Consider the following 19,947-nt stretch of genomic DNA (forward strand, 5'->3'; position numbering starts at 1 on the left):
GAATATTGCTTTAAAGGGAAACAGGCATTTCCAAATGCAGTTTGAAACAGATTTATCTGCCATATGACAAGACGTATTGACATGCAAAAGGTAACAGTGCAAACTGTTTCTAGTAGGAGTTTGATACTTTTACAGTTTATTGAATCTCAAAACTCCTGAATTCCTCCTTAAAGGTGGAAAAGTGGCTGCTTCAAGAGAAAAAGGGGCTTTTCACTCCCTGATACATTATTTCTTTCTCTCCAACCTTCAGAGTGGTCTCTGTTTGTTTGTTCTGAGTAATTAAACACATAATAGTTAAGTTCCATTGTCTGTGTTCATTTTAGCAATCTCTGTGGGCTTCACATTTTCCCCCGACCTCATTTAGTTCTAAGATTAGTTCTATTAAGGATTCAGTGTAAGATCATAGGACATTCTATAACCTATGTATTGTAATTGATTGATCTGAACAGAAGATTAAAGGCATCCTGTTTCTAAATTACCCCAGTAATCGTGTTCATGCATTATACATTGGTACAGTGGAGACAAGTACATCAATCTATATTCAGCCAATAATAGAATCAAACCAGAGGATGGTAATCATTGCTGCTTGCTGGCTGGAAAATTACCCCTCCCCTCATCACCACCATCTATAAAAGCACACTTAGATATTGTGTTGAGACCAGATTTCATAAGTTTTTAGTATTTGGGGATTTTTTTGGACGTCCAAATATTGAACAAAGCATGTGAATTCAACATTAAAATCCTATCAAGTATACAGTTTAACCCTCAACACATCTACTTATGGGCAAAGATACAGAATAGATTATGATATATTCTTAAAGCTATTTAATTGTCCCTGTTATTGTAAGATTAAGTAGTTTAGTATTTATAATACGTTAGAAACTTTTTAACAATGTTTGCCATATAGAAAGTAACTCCATAAATTTCATACTCACAAAATTCTGTATACAGGTGGAATTAATGAAGCCCTGCTTAAGAACTGTGCATTTGCAATATTTAAGTATCATACATTAATGCTTGAATCTTTAAGGAAATAGTAGCACCTATTATGGGCTATATAAGAGGCATTCTTATATTGACAAAGAATAAAAATTTCTGAAATCAAATAAACAATGTAATTTGTTTCATATTTTTTGAATAGTGTAGAATACAAATCAATGAAATTAATTGAAGTCTTAATTTGGCAAAATTAGTTTAATAATCTCATGGGCATAATGTAGCATTATAGAGGTTATTTTAATGTGGCCTTCTATGAGGGTCCTGGGTATTCTAGTAACTGGGTCACATTTAACCTAAGAAACTTCTGGCTTTACAGTTACAAGTTAGGCAAATTCTGGCTTATATTATGATACGTAGTTCTAAAATATCATAAGAGGCAGAAATTTTGAGGTCATCCATTAAAACAATATTTCTGTGCAGCATGGGGTAGTGTAAAGGGCAGAAAAAAACTGGGTTGTAACTTGAAATTGCCATTAAAGTAAAAACCAATGAAAAGAGTTAAGCTCTCTTATTTATACCTCGTTTCTAAAATCAGTATAACAGGGGCACCTGGGGCTCAGTGGGTTAAAGCCTCTGATTTCAGCTCAGGTCATGATCCCAGGGTCCTGGGATCAAGCCCTGGGCTCTCTGCTCAGTGGGGGGCCTGCTCCCCCCGCCCCCTCCCCCGCCTTTCTGCCTACTTGTGATCTCTGTCTATCAAATAAATAAATAAAATCTTTAAAAAATAAAGTAAAATCAGTATAACAAACCATTTCATTTTCTTCTGTACAGAATAAGTAGGAAAATGGGTATAAAGTGCTTAGTGCAAACTCCAGCAAGTAGTGAACATTTAAATAACAGCTGTCCTATAATCTAAGCACTATATTTTTTAAATTAGTAAATTAGTAATAGTAATATTAACATACAGGACTTAACTACTTTAGATTAAGGTAGTGCTAGTGGTGTGCTCTGGGGCATGAAAATTAAGGTAGAGTATAGAGTAGGTAAATCATACTTGTATTCATTAGTCTGAGTGATCTGGACTAATTCCAGTTACTATTTCTAATATATTAACATAAGCATGCATAGTTAGAAAACTGAACATTCTTTCATAAAATTTAGATCCTTTCCTGATAACATAATTTTTATGTTAGTTTTAATCCAAATGGTTATTACTTTACCTGAGATACTTTTGTAATAACATACTTCACATTATAGTTTTTACGTAAATGGTTAATATTTGCCTCACCTCGTTAACTATGTGTAAATCTTACTGTAAAACTTAGGTCTTTTTTGTGAGGAATAAGGTGTTTTTTTTCTTGTTGCTGTTGGTTTTGTTTTGTTTTGTTTTGTTTTGTTGTTTTCTTAGAGAGAGAGAGGAGGGGGAAGGAGCGGAGGGAGAGGGAGAGAGAATCTCAAACAGGCTCTACACCCAGTACAGAACCCCACATGGGTTCAATCTCACAGTGAGATGCTTAACTGGACGGAGCCACCTAGGAGCCCCAAGAATAAGGTGTCAATAAACACTTTCTTAAAACAAGCCACTATTCTTACAGAAGATAATCTGTTCATATGTGGATTGTTAATATATTTATCAGTAATTGATATATGAAAATAATGACCTAATAGCTCTTATAGTTTATGAAATCCAAGTTTGTTAAAAACTTATATAGATATTTGGGGTGCCTGGGTGGCTCAGTTGTTTAAGCAACTGCCTTTGGCTCAGGCCATGATATCAGTGTCCTGGGATCGAGCCCCACATCAGCTGGGATCGAGCCCCCCATCACTTCCTGCTCAGCGGGGAGTCTGCTTCTCCCTCTACCTCTGGCCCTCTCCCTGCTCATGCTCTCTCTCAGTATCACTCTCTCTCAAATAAATAAGTAAAATATTTTTTAAAAATTAAAATAGACATCCTAGATGAATATTTGATTAAGTGTACTTGTAAGGTTGTTTTAGAAGATGATTTCTTTTCTCAATTTATAAGTAATTTACTATATGGGACCAAAAATGAGTCAGTTTTTACAAATTACAGTTTTTTTAAGACTAGGTAGTGTATGAAATTTATTTTATATTCATAAATCTTAAAATTGTTTCTTAGTTAACAGACGCCCTTTTTTCATTATCCAGATTATCTGTTGTATTCATTAAATCTAATGTGACTGGTTTTTACACATTGTAGAAATACAGTTTTTCCTAGAATTATACTAAATTGCATTGCTTCTTTTCTGGTAGAAATACTCTTTAGTTAATTTTTAAAATTTCCTTCTATCTTTAGACAGATTTATTGCACTATAAAAGGTGTATAAATTTTAAGCAAATGTGTACACCAGGAACCAGCTTTATCCTAAACAAATAATCTGAAACTATCATTTGGGCTTCCAGATCTGTTCATAATGGATGGAGTAATGGGATCAGAATTTAACTTCTTACTTTTAGCACCATATAATTGGACAAAATATTGAAAGCAACAGTGTTTAGACATTCAACAATAAGAAACACAGGAGACCGTTTCCTGAAAGAAGGGCAAAAACAAGCTGAACCCTATGGCTGCCCGAGCTTTCCAGCTAAATAGAATTTCCAGACCAGAGTACATTGAGTGGGAAACAAAACAGAGCTCAATGTACTGAATTGAGGAGAAAAAGTTTGAAGTTCAGGGAAATCAAAGCAGCTTGAATTTACAAAGCAGAATCATGGAGAGAAGGAAGTTGTGCAGAAAGAGAGGTCCGCCCAGCTATTTTCATAGATGTCAACTCAAATCTCATCTAATGCACAGAAGTGTGTGAGGGAACTACCCAAGACTAGAGAAAAAACTAAGAAAAGCATTTGACATAACAATTACCAAAGTTTACAAAGGACTAGAACGAGTTGTTTATGCCACCACTTAAAGCAAAAAACCTACTAATACTTGGAACACTGGTAAGACTCTCCAGAAAGTTACTGCATTAAGAGGTGAAATGAAACCTTAAGCAGAGACTGATCTAACAAGCTCAGAAGCAAGTCTCAAAATGATTAGAGTGATAAGTTAATGATGTCTCAGAACAAAGACCAGTATATTTAAAGGAATGCAATAAAATCTGGCATATAAGACACAAAATTAATAATGTGCAACATCTAACCAAACATTATCAGGCATGCAAAAAATAAATAAAGGAGAAAAATCGATCAATATAAACAACCAGAAAGAATATGGATAACTGAATTAGCAGATGAGGACATAACACAGTTATTATAAATAAACTACCTATGTCCAAAATCTAGAAAAAAAATGAATTTTATTACAAAAGAAATGGAAGATATAAAAACAGATCCAAATCAAACTCTAGACATGTATGCAAAACACCTAAAATTTTTAAAAAGTACAATGGGTGACATTAAGAGTAATTCAACACTAACAACAATAACAACAACAACAAAAAAAACTGAAATTGAGGACACAATAATACAAATTCTCCAAAATGATACATGGTTGTCAGATGCAACTAAAGCAGAATTGCAAGGGAAATTCATGGAATTAACTGCATATTTTTTAAAAGAAATGTATCAAATCAATTATCTAAGCTCCCCAGTTAGAAAATGAGAAGAAAAAAAAATACCAAAACAAAACAAACCAACAAAAAAACTCTACAAATTGTGCATGAGGAGAAAAATAATAAAGAGCAGAAATAATAAAATAGAAAGCAGAAAACTGTAGATAAAATCAATGAAAACAATAATTGGTTCATTGAAAAGATCAATAAAATTGATAACCTTCTAACCAGATGGATCAGGAAAAAAAACGAAAAAAGAAAGGAAGGAAACACAAACTACCAGTTTCAGGAATAAAAAAGGAATCAATGCTTCAAATCCTACTATTATAAAAAATAATTTTTTAGATTATGAAAAATTTTACACCTACACACTTGTCAAATTATATGAAATACAAACTTCAATGATATAAATTAAGAAAACCCACTCAAAAAGAAATTAATAACCTGAACAGTTCAATAATTATTTAAAAAAATTAAATTTGTAGTTAAAACTTTCTTAAAAAGAAAATTCCAGTTTCACTGGCTTCATTCGTGAAATCTATGAAACATTTATGGGAAGAATAATACCATTCTAAAACAATTTTTACAGGAAGGAGAAGAGGGAAAATTTCCAGATCATGAGAGAAATGGTATACTGCAACCATATAAAGAAATTAGAAGAGACTTCAGAGCACAAACTCTTGTAGAACACAGGTATGAACCTCCCTCACCTAAATTTTAGAAAACTGAGTGCAGTTTCTCTCAAGAACTTAAAGTTGGTTTGATATTTAAAAATCAGTGTAATTCACCATATTGACATAAAAAGAAAAAAGTGATCTTGTTAATAGATGTAGAAAAAAAAAAAACCCTGACAATAATAAATTTCAATTTATCATTTAAAAAAAAAAAAAGAAAACCTAAGTTAGGAATACCAGAGAATGTCCTCAACATGATAAAAAAACATCTCTAAAAAAGCCTCTTTCAAATATGATCCTTAATGGTAACAAATTAAATTATTTCCCTCAAGTTCAGGAACAAGAAAAGATGTTCACTCACAGTTTTTTTTTTTTAAAGATTTTATTTATTTATTTGACAGAGAGATCACAAGCAGGCAGAGAGGCAGAGAGAGGAGGAAGCAGGCTCCCCGCTGAGCAGAGAGCCCGATGCGGGGCTCGATGCGGGGCTCGATCCCAGGACTCGGAGATCATGACCTGAGCCGAAGGCAGCAGCTTAACCCACTGAGCCACCCAGGCGCCCCATTCACTCACAGTTTTTATTCAACATTCCACTAAAGACGGTGGTCACTGGGAAAAGGTAGAAAAAATAAATAAAAATTACACACACTGAAAAAGAATACATGAAGTGATATTTATTCACAGACTAAATAATTGTTCTGGCAGAAAATCCTAATTAACTCACAATAAGCCTTAGAAATAATAATTGGGTTTATTAAGCTTATAATATACATGTGGATGTGTAAAAATAAGTCACATATTTTATATATCACCAATGAATATTTGGAAATTAAAATTAAAATACAAGGCAACTTAAAATAGCCTAGAGATGATAGACTACATAGGGGGATATATTTAAAAACATAAATAAATCTTATGCACCAAAAATTACTAAATGTTTTTGGAAAAATTTCAAGGAGGCATAAATAAATGGAAAGATACGAATGTTCATAGATCAAAATACTTAATGTTGTTTAAATGTCAATTTAACATTAATTTAACCTCAAATTGGTCTATAGATTCAGTGCAATCATAATAAAAATTCCAACAGAGTTTTATAGAAATTAACAAGTCAATTCTAAAATGTATTATTAATCCCACCCCACCTAAAATAGTCAAAACAATTTGAAAAGTGAAGAACTAAGTGGGAGGATTTACATTACCTGATTTCAATGCTCACTACAATGCTACATTAATAAATACAATGCGACATTATGTAAAAAGATACATAAACCAATGAAACCACAGGGGGAGTTCAGAAATAGACCCAAATATCTATGACAATTAGATTTTCAACAAATGAGCTTAGATAATTTAATGAAGAAAGGGTAGTCTTTTCAATAATTGGTGCTAGAACAATTAAAATCCATATGGAAAAACTATCAACCCTTATGTCACACTTTACACAAATTAAATCAAAATAGATTCTATATCTGAATATGAAAGCTAAATCTATAAAATTTCTAGAAGAAAACAGTAAAAAGACTTAATGATTTTGACTTAGGCAAAGATTTCTTATATAGAACACACAGGAAAAAAAACCCACATTATAAAGGAAAAAAATGATAAGCTGGAATTCAAAAAAAATTTAAAACATTTGAGAGAATAAAAAGCAAGCCAAAGATTGGGAAAAACTGTAATTCATATATATAATAAAGTACCTCTATCTGGAATGTATAAAGTTTTCTTGAAGTCAGTAATAAGAAGACAAAAATCAATAAAAATGTGTAGTATATTTGAGTAAACACAATGCTAAAGATGATATAATGATGTCAATAAGCACTTGAAAATATGTCCAAAAATTATTAAGCAAAACAAAGATCAAAACCAAAATTAGCTTCTACTTCTGTCCCAATGGCTGAAATTTAAAAAAGAAGTGTTTGACTATGCCAAGTTTTGTTTTGTTTAAAGATTTTAACTTATTTATTTGTCAGAGGGAGAGAGAACAAGCAGTGGGAGCGGCAGGCAGAGGGAGAAGCAGGCTCCCCACTGAGGAGGGAGCCTGATGCAGGTCTTGATCCCAGGATCCTGGGATCATGACCTGATCCAGAGAAAGATGCTTAACCAACTGAGCCACCCAGGCATCCTGACAATGCCAAGTTTTGAGGAAGGTGTTGGACAGGTGAAACTCTCTTACATTGCTGGTAGCAATAAAGCACGGTACAGCCACTATTGAAATTAGTTTCCTACAAAAGTTATAAAGTTTTTTTATAATGACTTTCACATAAAATTAAGCTTATATTTTACCACATGCCCCAGCAGAAGTCCAGAGTCTTGCATATAAATGTTCATAGCAGCTTTATTCATAACAGCCCCCAAAGTTCCAAAAACCAGTGAATGGATGAAAGAACTGTGGTTTATTCATACAACAGGAATAAAATGGAACAATCGATACTCAACAATATGCATGAATCTCTAAAACATTGAACTAAATCCAAGAAGTCAGTCATAAAATCATACTAACTATGTGATTCCATGTAAAGAAAATTACTCTTAAAAAGGCAAAACTATACACATAGAAATAGATAAATGGCTGTCAGAGGGTAGAGAGTGAAGAAAAGGATTGCATATAGAGGGCCCAGGGGGAAATTCAGGGGATGACAGAAGTGTTTTGTGTTAGTATTGCAGTGTTTGTATTTATTTAGTTGTAAAGATGAAAAAAAAATAATAGGAGATATTCAAGCCTCAAATCCTAAAATATTATCTTATAAATAAAATATCATATATCATACCCAATATAGTATGTAGTATATATACTTAATTATTTGCTGAATGATTAGTTTGAAGATCATTGTGTAACAAATTTAGTAAATAATTTAGTGTATATTTGATATATCATTACTAATAATGAGTCACTCCTTCATCTCATGAAAAGAAAACAATAAATTCCCATAAAAGGAAATAATGATGAGTAACAGTTACAGACCATTAGTGTACCATTAAATCAACATATATCCTCTTTAATAAAGGGGGAAAAAAGCACACAGATTTTATTATCACCATTTAATAAGTATTAGGTCAAAGAGACCCGCTGATCAATGGAATAGAATACAGAGCCCAGAGATAAACTCACACTTATGGTCAATTAATCTATGACAAAGAAGGTAAGAGTATACATTGGGAAAAGACAGTCTATTCAATAAATGGTGCTGGGAAAACTGGACAGCTACATACAAATAAATGAAACTGGACCACTTTCTTACACCACATACAAAAATAAACTCAAAGTGGATTAAAGACCTAAACGTGAGACCTGCAATCATAAAAAATCCTAGAAGAAAACACAGGCAGTAATTTCTTTGAGATTGGCCATAGAAATATTTTTCTAGGGCGCCTGGGTGGCTCAGTGGGTTAAGCCGCTGCCTTCGGCTCAGGTCGTGGTATCAGGGTCCTGGGATCGAGTCCCACATCGGGTTCTCTGCTCGGTAGAGATCCCGCTTCCCTCTCTCTCTCTGCCTGCCTCTCCATCTACTTGTGATCTCTCTCTGTCAAATAAATAAATAAAATCTTTAAAAAAAAAAAAAGAAATATTTTTCTAGATATGACTCCTCAGGCAAGGGAAACAAAAACAAAATTAAACAATTGGGACTATACCAAAATAAAAAGCTTCTGCACAGTGAAGTAAATCATCAACAAAACAACAAGGCAACCTACTGAATAGAAGAAGACATTTACAAGTGATGTATCTGACAAGGGGTTAATATCTGTCTTTCTGCTCAGCGGAGAGCCTGCTTCCCCTCCACCCCCCGCCTATCTGCCTACTTGTGATCTCTGTCAAATAAATAAAATCTTTAAAAAATAAAAAAATAAAAAGAATTTATAAAACAACCTCCCAAAATAAATAATCCAATTAAAAATTTTTCCAAACAAAATTTTTCCAAAGAAGACACAAATGGCCAACAGGCATCTGAAAAGATATTCAGCATTGCTAATCATCAGGGAAACACAAATCAAAATCACAATGAGATATCACCTTACACCCATCAGAATGGCTAAAACCAAAAAGACAAGAAATAGCAAGTGTTAGTGAGTATGTGGAGAACAGGAAACCCTTATGCACTGTTGGTAGAAATGCAAATTGGTGCAGCCACTGTGGAAAACAGTATGGAGGTTCTTCAAAAAATTAAAAATAGAATTACTATATGATTCAGTAATTCCCCTCCTAGGTATTCATCTGAAGAAAACAAAACACTAATTTGGAAAAGATATATGACGCTTATGTTTATTGCAGTATTATTTACAATAGCCAAGTTATGGAAACAACTCAAATGTTCATTGATCGGTTAATGGATAAAGAAGGTGTGATATCTATCTATCTATCTATCTATCTATCTATCTATGCAATAGAATATTATTTAGCCATAAAAAGAATGAGGTCTTGCCATTTGTAACAACATGAATGAATCTAGAGAGTATAATGTTACATCAAATAAGTCAAAGAAAGACAAATACCCTATGATTTTACTCATATGTGGAATTTAAGAAACAAAACAAATGAACAAAGAAATAAAAAGAGGCAAACAAAAAACCTAGACTCTTTAAAATATAGAGAACAAACTGGTGGTTGCCAGAGGAGAGGTGCATGTGGGGGAAATGGGTGAATTAGATAAAAGGAGTCAAGAATACTCTTATCATGATGAGCACTGATTAATGTATAAAATTGTTAATAAAATTGTTAATAATTATACTGCATGCATGAAACTAAACATAATATGGAATGCTATATAAAATAAAAAATAAAAATAAAATAATGTATTAGGTTAAATTATTATTATTATTATTATTATTTATTTATTTATTTTTTGGGAGAGGGACAGGGAGAGAGGGAGAGAGAGATTCTTAAGCAAGCTCTATGCCCAGCACAGAGCCTGATGCAGGGTTGATTTCCTGAGATCATGACCTGAGCAGAAATCAAGAGTTGGATGCTTAACTGACAGAGCCACCCAGGCACCCATAGGTTAAATTATTAATTTACTATAATGATTTAGTTTAATTTCTTTCATTCTATTTCTTGGGTCCAAACTTTAAGATTTCAGACTTGTATCACTTTATATCTTTTTTTTTTAATTTAAATTTTAGTTAGTGAACATAGAGTGCAATACTGGTTTCAGGAGTAGAATTCAGTGATTGATCACTTACATACCACATCCAGTACTCATCAAAAGTGCCCTCCTTAACACCCATTATCCATCTAGCCATCTCCCACCTACCTTCCTCCAACAACCCTGTTTATTCTCTCATTAAGAGCCTCTTATGGGGGCGCCTGGATGGCTCAGTGGGTTAAAGCCTCTGCCTTCAGCTCAGGTCATGATCTCAGGGTCCTGGGATTGAGTCCCGCATCGGGCTCTCTGCTCAGCAGGGAGCCTGCTTCCCTCTCTCTCTCTCTCTGCCTGCCTCTCCATCTACTTGTGATCTCTCTCTGTCAAATAAATAAATAAATAAATAAATAAAATCTTTAAAAAAAAAAAAGAGCCTCTTATGATTTGTTTCCCTTGCTTCTGGCAATGAATCATTTCGTATCTGGATCATCAAAGTAGTCTCCTACATTTTTCTTCTTTTAAGACTGTATAACTCTAAACCATCTTACTGATCAATATCATATTCATATTCTTAGAAATGCCAAGTTTTTATTGTGCCCATATTAGAAATTTTAGTAGCTTTTTATTACTTCTTGGATAAAATATCTAAACTTTATTTATTATGAAAAGCTCTCTATAATTGTACTCTTCATCTATATATCCTCATGTCCCACCATAACATTGTTAATTCACTATCATTTCTAGCCCAATGCCAAACATCCTCCCTTGTTATTAGTGTTTTATATTCCTCTACCTCCACCTAATTTCTTCACAGGTTATTCATGTCCCACAATCTTTAAAACTCCCTGACTAATCATTGTTTTTCTCTGCTTTTCTGAAGCCCATGGTATATATACTCTTTTCCACCCACTGGTCACTTTCTTTGTATTGTTATATAACACTTTGAAATGTATTTAATTCTCAGACTTGTAAGGTAAATACTCTTACTTTCACTATTCTATATTCAAAAGAACTAAGGTTCAAAGAAACTAAGAAACTTTACCGGCACCACAGAGCTAGCAAGTAGCAGAGCTATAATATTGCTCCTGAAGGTATGCATCATGTTTTATATAATTTAGTAACTTCTGCAAATCCTGGTAAAACATCAGCATTAAATAGGCACTTAGTTAATATATTTTGAGTTGATTTAGTAGGGTTATTAATCTGTCTTTATTTTGAAGGAGGGATTCCAGTTTATGTCTAACTGGCTTAACAGCCTGTTTGAGTACTTCTGGCAGAAAGATGAGGCCACCCTACAAAAGCCTATCTGTTTTTGGATAGGTTTAGGGATTAGGGAGGGATTACGGAACCTCTAGAGAACACATTAAGCCTTAGTAGAAAAGCATGAAAATTTGATTTATTAATAAAAACTAAAGTCAAGAGAATGCATAAATGTTTCTGGCTACTATAGGAAGGGCAAGGACCAGGATCTTGTAATAAAGTAATTTAGAATTTTTTTTCAAACTTTATTACTGATAGTAGTGGCATGTTCTCCAAGTTCTTAGAATATCTGTGTCAGAATCCAGAAATTTTAAAATCAACTTTTTGGGGGGGATAATTGACAGAAAATAAAAAGCACAACTTTTAGGGTAGAGCTCAAAGAGTGCATTAAAAAAAGTTTTGAGTTCTTGAGATGTATTTTATTATACATGTGGATCCACATAAGGTTGTAAGAAACAAAACAAAGTGATTCCATACACTTTTACCTAATTGCACTCAACGGTATCATACTGCATAACTATAGTACTACATATGGTCAGTAGAAAATGTAGTGAATGGAGTAGTTAACTCTTAGCATCTTAAGGGTCCCCAAGACCACCTTTAGGCTTCATGATTTACTAGGTCTCCCAAGACTCATAAAGTTGTTATTATACTCATTGTTATAGCTTATTGTGGTGAAAGGATGTACATTAAAATCAGCAAAGGGAAAAGATACATGGGTGCAAAGTTCAGGAGAACCAAGCACAAGCTTCTGCGTGTCCCATCCCAATATAGCCACATGGAGACAGGCTTAATTTTCCCCCAAACAACATGTGACCACATGTGAAGTGCTGCCAACCAGGCAAGTTCATTTGAGACTTGGTGTCCAAGGTTTTTACTGTTAATCAGTCACATAGGCATGTAATGCTCATATAGCTGACCTCACCTACTCAGTCTCCAGGCCCTTAAAATGTCAGATTGACAGAATGGCCCAAGACTTCAGTAAACAAAAACATGCTTATCAGGCAAGATATTCCAAGGTTTGGGGTCAGTTCCCTGGAGCTGAACCAAGGGCCAGGCATGAAGACAGGTCTTTCTTAAGAATATGTAGGATTTGAGAAGCCCAAGTAAATCTCTGGTGCTTGACTAATTCAAGGTATCTTCAGAACGAACTTTCTTAGGACAATACAATGAGCTATTTTAAAAGAAAGAACTGAGATCTACAGAGAGAAATTCTTAACAGTTGTGATAATATCTAACACAGTGTGTCACAGTAGGGGAGACGCTCATTGGTGACACTAGGTACCTGTAACGTGGTCTCTGAAAGTAGAAATGGAGGATAGAAGTGGAATATTGTGCACAATCCTCATTTTTCCAACCCATACTTCTTTCCTCTGTATGTTTTTACTAATAAATCTTACATTGTTCTTTCCTCCTTGTAGACATTCAGTTCCTTGGAGATCATGTATTATTTATTTCAGGATGTCTAATATTGGGCATGCCATCTGGCATGTAGTAAGTATTAAATAAGTGTTTGTTTTAAGGAAGAAGAAAAGAAAGCATGGAGGATAAATACATGAATGTATGGATGGAAAGGAGGAAGGACCCATGAAAGGAAGCAAGGGAAGCAAGGAGGATAGATGATTGGAATTGAATCAGGACAGAAAGAGAAGAGATGGGAGGATATGGGGATAGGAAGGAGACAAGATGAAAGGTGACAGGAGAGAAGAAAGAGAAGGACTGGATGGAGGAAGACAGGTGGGGACAGATACAAGGAGCAAAAGAAGGAGAAAGGAGGGGTAGAAAGAAAAGAAGGAATAGCGAAAAGAAGGAAAGAGGGAAAGAAAGAGGAAGGAAGGTAATCATAAATTCACCATTACCTTTCTGGAAGATGACAATCCTTACTACTACACAATCCAATAATCATTTAAAACAGCACCACCAAAATTCACACCACGCCATAAAATAATCTTAGTTCTAAGTAGTGATAATATCCTATTTTTAAAGAAACATAGGTGTGTTTTCTTCAGATTGATATAGTTATATCATATGCTTGGTACTATAAAGGTATCTAGAAATAATTTACTACAAATTGTCATCTATTTTAGTGACATTATAAAGAAGAATAAGCATGTGCATAAGTATACTTATTGACAATATAAAATCATTTCTGCCATGAAACTACTAAATGAAAATACATAATTGCAATTAAATAGCTGTGCTTGACTATAAATCAAAGATGATCAAAGTTGCAAGTTGTCATTCTTATAACAGTAAAATCCAGGGCTTGTACATAAAACTTCATGTGCAATAATGTTGTTTTCAGTGCCCTTTTCTCAACCTTCTCTGCACTGACTTTCAAGGGAACTTCCTGCCTGTGGAATAAGGCAGGTTAAGGAAACAAGGACCATTGATCTCTATTGGCTCAGTTTTACAACTAAGGAAATCAAGATGGAGAGGAGATATGCTTTAGGTGACAAAATGAGTTCAGTTCAGTTTATTTCCCAGCCTTGTAACTAATACATGAATTCCATGCCCTTACTGCTAAAACAGACTCCCTCTTCCAAATCTGTTAAAAATTCTAAATTTGATAACTAATTTGAATGTTTCTTTTTAACCAACACTGCATATGTAAGCCATACTGCATATTCAAGCACATTTTGGTAATGTTTTACAGCACTTTGGATTTTGAAATTCTTTGAGATGCTTTTACCCAATGTGGACATATTTAATCTTTTCAAAGACAAATTTCCATTTCTCTTGCTCTAATTTGTCTTGACTGAATATTCTGTCTCTTGTTGGACAAAATATAATTATGAAACTCTTCATGCTAATATTTTATTTCAAGTCTTCTGCATTAAACTCTTCTGCCGAATACTGTTAATGTATTTTACACAGAAAGTTAATCTAAATAACAAAACTGTAGTTCCATTAAATTAGTCATTAACATAGTTAATCTTGGATAGAATTAAGTATGGAAATAATTCTCACCTACTAAACACATTCCTTCTACTATATTGTTAAAGATTTAATTTCATACTTTTTAAAAATCTAAATTATGAGTTCATAGCATAATGCAACACTGCAGAAAATACTGGATCATTTTCACTGACAGATCATTTTTTACTGTCATCTCTCATTATGCTGTCAACCATAATCTAAAGAATAAATTCAGGTCAAGAAATTCCTCTTTCAATTCTTTTTACTTTTGTTTCATGATATTTTGTCATGCACCATTATGGGCCAACATAGGGTTTCTTTTACCTTTTTCTGGCAGACACTACATTATGAAACCTGCCCCCCCCCCGCCAAAAAAAAAAAAAAACTAGGAGAAAAAAGACATACAGATGGGAATTCTTTGCTCTAAATGATTGTTTAAATAGTCCAGGAAAAAAACACCTTGGGCATTATGTTGTTCATGTGTGGTATTTTTTATGTTGAATAAATTTCCATAATAAACATTCAGGATAATTTTAGAATCCTTCACCTTTACAAAAACTTTCCAACATTGGTATCAGTATTAAGCAATGTGACATTGGCATTCTCCTGGTTTATCCAATTGGCTTTGGCACTACAACAGGATTAGTAAGTAATGGGGAGGCAGTCCTCTACATGGGGAGATTGAAAGTGTATCTGTAAGAATTTCACTTGGCTACACACAATAGAAAACTCTGTATTAATGTGCTTGACTCAGATAGAAGTCTATTAGTTTTAAGCCATAAGAAGTCCTTTTTAAGGAAGTCCTCAAGCATATGCCATTAGAGGTACAGAGTTGTCCCACTTTATGCTTTAATATTTTTCACATGTTTGTTTCTTCATGACTGCAACATAGCCTCTAATCAGCATTCCAAGCAAGATGAGTTAGGGGAAAAAGGAAAAACAGACCGAAAAAGACATAAAATGGTGTATAAGCTGAATCTACCCTCCTTTTTTTTTTAAGTTAAAAAAGTCTTCATAGTCTCAGAAATCCCACCTAGCAAACTATCACCTATGACTCTTTGAGCAGAACTATATACCATGACCACCCTCAAATGACTAGAAAGATTCTTCAATAGGTTGTGTTTGATATATCAAATTTCTACCACAGAATTTTATCCCTCTCTGTCAAATTCAAAGGCCCTGAGAAACTATATACATGCTCCAGTTATACAACACCCTCATTCCATACCCTCACGTAATTCTCCCCAAAAAACATTCTAACAAACACATTTTTAGGTGTTTAGGGACCCAATACATTTCAGAACCACTTAGATTTCCAATACTTAAGTAAAAAACATAATTACTAATAGCAAAATTTAAAGGATATAAGACGAAATTATTTGGAGGAAATTCTTTCAAATCCCCACAAATCCTGTTACCTTAAGGTAACACAACAACAAATCACATTAACAGAACCAAAAATACACACAGAGAACTACCTTTTACCTAGATTATGATTCCAAACAGTTTCACCTTTTTTCATTCTGCATTATCAGAGTATTATAATGGTTTCCTACTTTTCTCACCAAAACTTGATCAGCCATGGGTACACCATACAGTGATTCAACTGATATGATCAGTATTTTTGCTGCCTTGTCAGTTATGTCATGAACTGCACATGATTGTACGTAGTCTAGGATTTGCTGATCAGAAAACTGTAAATTTGTAGATCTGCAGTACAAATATTTTCACCATCTGTAACTGTACATAACTCTTTGGTTGTTAAGCTGTGTAGCTTTAAGGGCCATTATTTTAGCACTGAGTAAAAATTCAATTAAAGTTATAAAACATACTTGCCAATTCCTAAACTGAGCTGTTGGGCAAGATTAACTGGGCAGCATGTCACTGTAATTATAGTTAAGTTATAATTTTTACAAAGCTATGTGTTTTAACAAATAGTTTTCTTTGTTTGTACCTCTTTGTTTTCATTTTTTATTTAGTAGAATCATAACTCTCAAAAAGCTCTTAACTATATTACTTGAGAAAGAATAGTTCATAAATGTGTAAAAATTATTCATTGAGACATTCTTGTACTAGGGACATTTGACATGAACCAGTACTTTTCAAAATAAAAATAAAATTTTATGCAATTTATTATTTATGTTTTTGCAAGTATTTGAAAAAGACTACATAAAAAATAATGTCATGATTTTAAAATATACTCTACATGTGAATACATATCCTAATATTTTTACAGTTTACAAATATACATTTAAGTGAAAGGAGAAACAAATACACTGATTACTTAGCTTAATGTAAATCCTATGATTAAGAATCAAAGTTACCTTTATGCTTTTGAGAACTTAAAGGGAAAAGACAAATATGACCTGTTAACATAATGTTTACTGTTTGATAGAAAATTCAGTATTTGAAGATAAACAAATATTAGCTGGGTGTAAATTCTAAAAGCAATATATAATGTGTTATTTGTCATGAAACACAAATGTCTATAGAAACACAAAATAAAGAGAGGGAAATTCTGGTCTGAAGATGAAGAAAAAAGTTCTTAAAGGATTGATAGAATTTTTGATGAACAGAGAAGAAGATAGGTTTTATAATTGATTAAATAGCTAACATTTCATATTTCATGAGTTTTATCTATTACATTTAATTGTTTAAACTATTGATCTTGTAAATAATGATCTGCTTTTACAAAGAAGCAAGTGAATATAATTATTCTGGCTGTGAATAATATAAATATTTTCAGATGCAATGGGAAGAAAGTAGTCTTGGAAATTTTCCACATAATGTCTTCCTAATGGACAAAACCAAACAAATTTATTTGTCCAAGCAAAAACTTGGGTAACCAAAAGCCCCATACGTTCAAATACCTGCCTTTCTGTTACGTCTTTTTCTCTTCCTGAAATGTTATCTTCTTCCATATTAGATAAAAAACAAATAAAACCCCCTTCTGCAGGGATCAGCTCAAATATTTATCTCCCCTGAAGGATTTCTTGTTTATGTATAGTTAGTATATTCTTAAATTTCAACATTTAGGGACCTCAGAATTACATTTTTTCTTGAGTTACAGTTAGCTTCTCCCCACCTATGTCTTCATCTAAAACTAGGTTAGACACTTAAGGACATTTTCTATCCTCTATATATCTTTTTCTCTTCAAAGTTCCTAACATAGTGCTTTCTATGTATTTGGTATATAATAATAATAATTAGGTTGACTGCCTGAAAATAATTGATAATGAATATGTGGGACAATGATTTTGTCCACGAAGATTCATTATACATCCTTAAGTGTCTTTTTAATTGTTGGACATTTTGATTAATAAATATCTAATGACCTTGAATATCTTGATAAAGAGGGTTTTGGGAAACTTACATGCAAATGGAGAGTTACTCAGGCTTAACAAAAGGAGCTAACATATATTTATAAGAACACCGAAAATTAATGTTTTCGAAGAATAACTAAGTTAAAGCAATTCTCTTATGTAACATTTGAAAAATTTCAAATATCCTATTGGAGAACCATTGGTCTGTCATGGAACAACCAAAAGGGACTATGTTCATCATTAAAATTAAAGAATTTCATGCCTAATTTTCATAGCAAAAAGATCTTCATCAAAGAGGTAATGCATGGGGCCAAACTAAGCTGAAGCTTGGCTGGAAGTTAGTTGAAAACTGTACTACTGTGCATCTGTGGAATTTATTTGTATCAAAGTACACTCACATCACATGAGCTTTTGGGTTGAAGGCTCTAATTTACATATCAAATCTGTACATGTTCATCTATTATTAAACAAACACAATGGGGAATTTATACAATTAATGACATTTAAAAACACAGTTTAGGGGCACCTGGGTGGCTCAGTGGGTTAAGCCTCTGCCTTTGGCTCAGGTCATGATCTCAGGGTCCTGGGATGGAGCCCCACATCAGACTCTCTGCTCAGTGGGGAGCCTGCTTCCCCCTCTCTCTCTGCCTGCCTCTCTGCCTAGTTGTGATTTCTCTCTTCTCTGTCAAACAAATAAATAAAATATTTAAAAAATAGAACATAAAAAATAAATAAAAACAATTTATTGCAATTTTAGCACTATTTTTTTTAAAAGTCCACATATTAACTTTTAAAGAGATTCATCTATTTTTCTCATAATGGACTTTTTATAAATCACTAAACGATTTAGAGGAAGGTTTTGATTATGAGATTTGGAATCTATTTGGGAACATCTCTGGCATATAACAAAGTATTTTATAGCTCTGTCATATGTTCTTGCTATATGACATGTGCAATCTCTAAGAAGCAGTTTTTTTTCTTTTTGTTGTGTTTATCACTATATCCTTAGGACTTAAAGAAGAGTGCTTATCGCACAGTAAGTAATTAACATTTATTTAGTTAACAAAATCACATAGCTTCTTTTTCTTTTATTACATTAGATACAATTAATGAGTATTTATAAATGCATATTTATACACCATTCCTATAGTCCTGTCAGGACCTCGGAATGGTTTGAATGATACTAAAGCTCTTATTCTGTTGCCTCTACTAATCCATTCTCCAATATTTTCCACACTGTTCTTTTTCCCAGGAGGCAGAACCATATGAACTATGTTAACAGGACTACTTTGCCTTATGATTTTAATTGGGCTTGTCAATGAAAGCACCAACCAGAGTGAGACCAAGGTATTTATTCCTTTCCCAGGTCCCATGCAGGACTATCTGTCCTCTGAACCAATGGTCACTGTTCTTCTTAAGGCAGCTGATTACAATTTACCGTTTCTCCTTCTGAGTTCTGCATCTGGTCCTTCCCTCTTATGCCTTCTTGCCTAGGGATGGTATTAACTTGCGTTTACTCCATCCGGGTTATTCCACAATCCCTCGCACTTCACCTCGCCCTCACCTTTACAAACAGTCCCTTTGGAAATGAACCCTCCTCAAATTATCTTATTTTGTGTGTACCATTGCCATCTGTTTCTGCTTGGGACTTTGACTGATACTGCTTGAAACTTACTTGGGAAGACAAGCTTAGCATATTAGTCACTAGGATATAGGATGAAAATATATGAATGAATTAGATTATATGATATAGATTATTAATATTATTGAAAATTTGAGAAGGGGGCATTTGGTTAGGAGTAAAGTGTACAGAAAAAGCCTTTTTGGAGGAGGATGTACTTGAATTATGTTTGAAAAATGGATAAAATATGGACAAGGAAAACTGTCCAAGCCCCATGCAAAAGGACCAACAGGAGTAAAGGTATAAGAAGCGATTTAAGTATACAATTACTTTTCATGGGACAATGAGGAAATTCACTGTGCTAAAAGAAAGCATCAGCAGGACTGATTTCCTTCCTTAAACTTTACAGAAGTATCTACTTTCTTGCCTTTTCCAGCTTCTAGAGGCTACCTACATGCCTTGGCACATGGTCTCATTCCTCTACCTTCAAAGCCATCACAGGCAGGTGGATTCCTTCTCATGCTGCCATCTCCCTGCTTCTCTCTCTTCTGCTACCTCTTCCAAATT

Source organism: Lutra lutra, chromosome 3, assembly GCF_902655055.1.
Source record: "Lutra lutra chromosome 3, mLutLut1.2, whole genome shotgun sequence".
Lineage (NCBI taxonomy): Eukaryota > Metazoa > Chordata > Mammalia > Carnivora > Mustelidae > Lutra > Lutra lutra.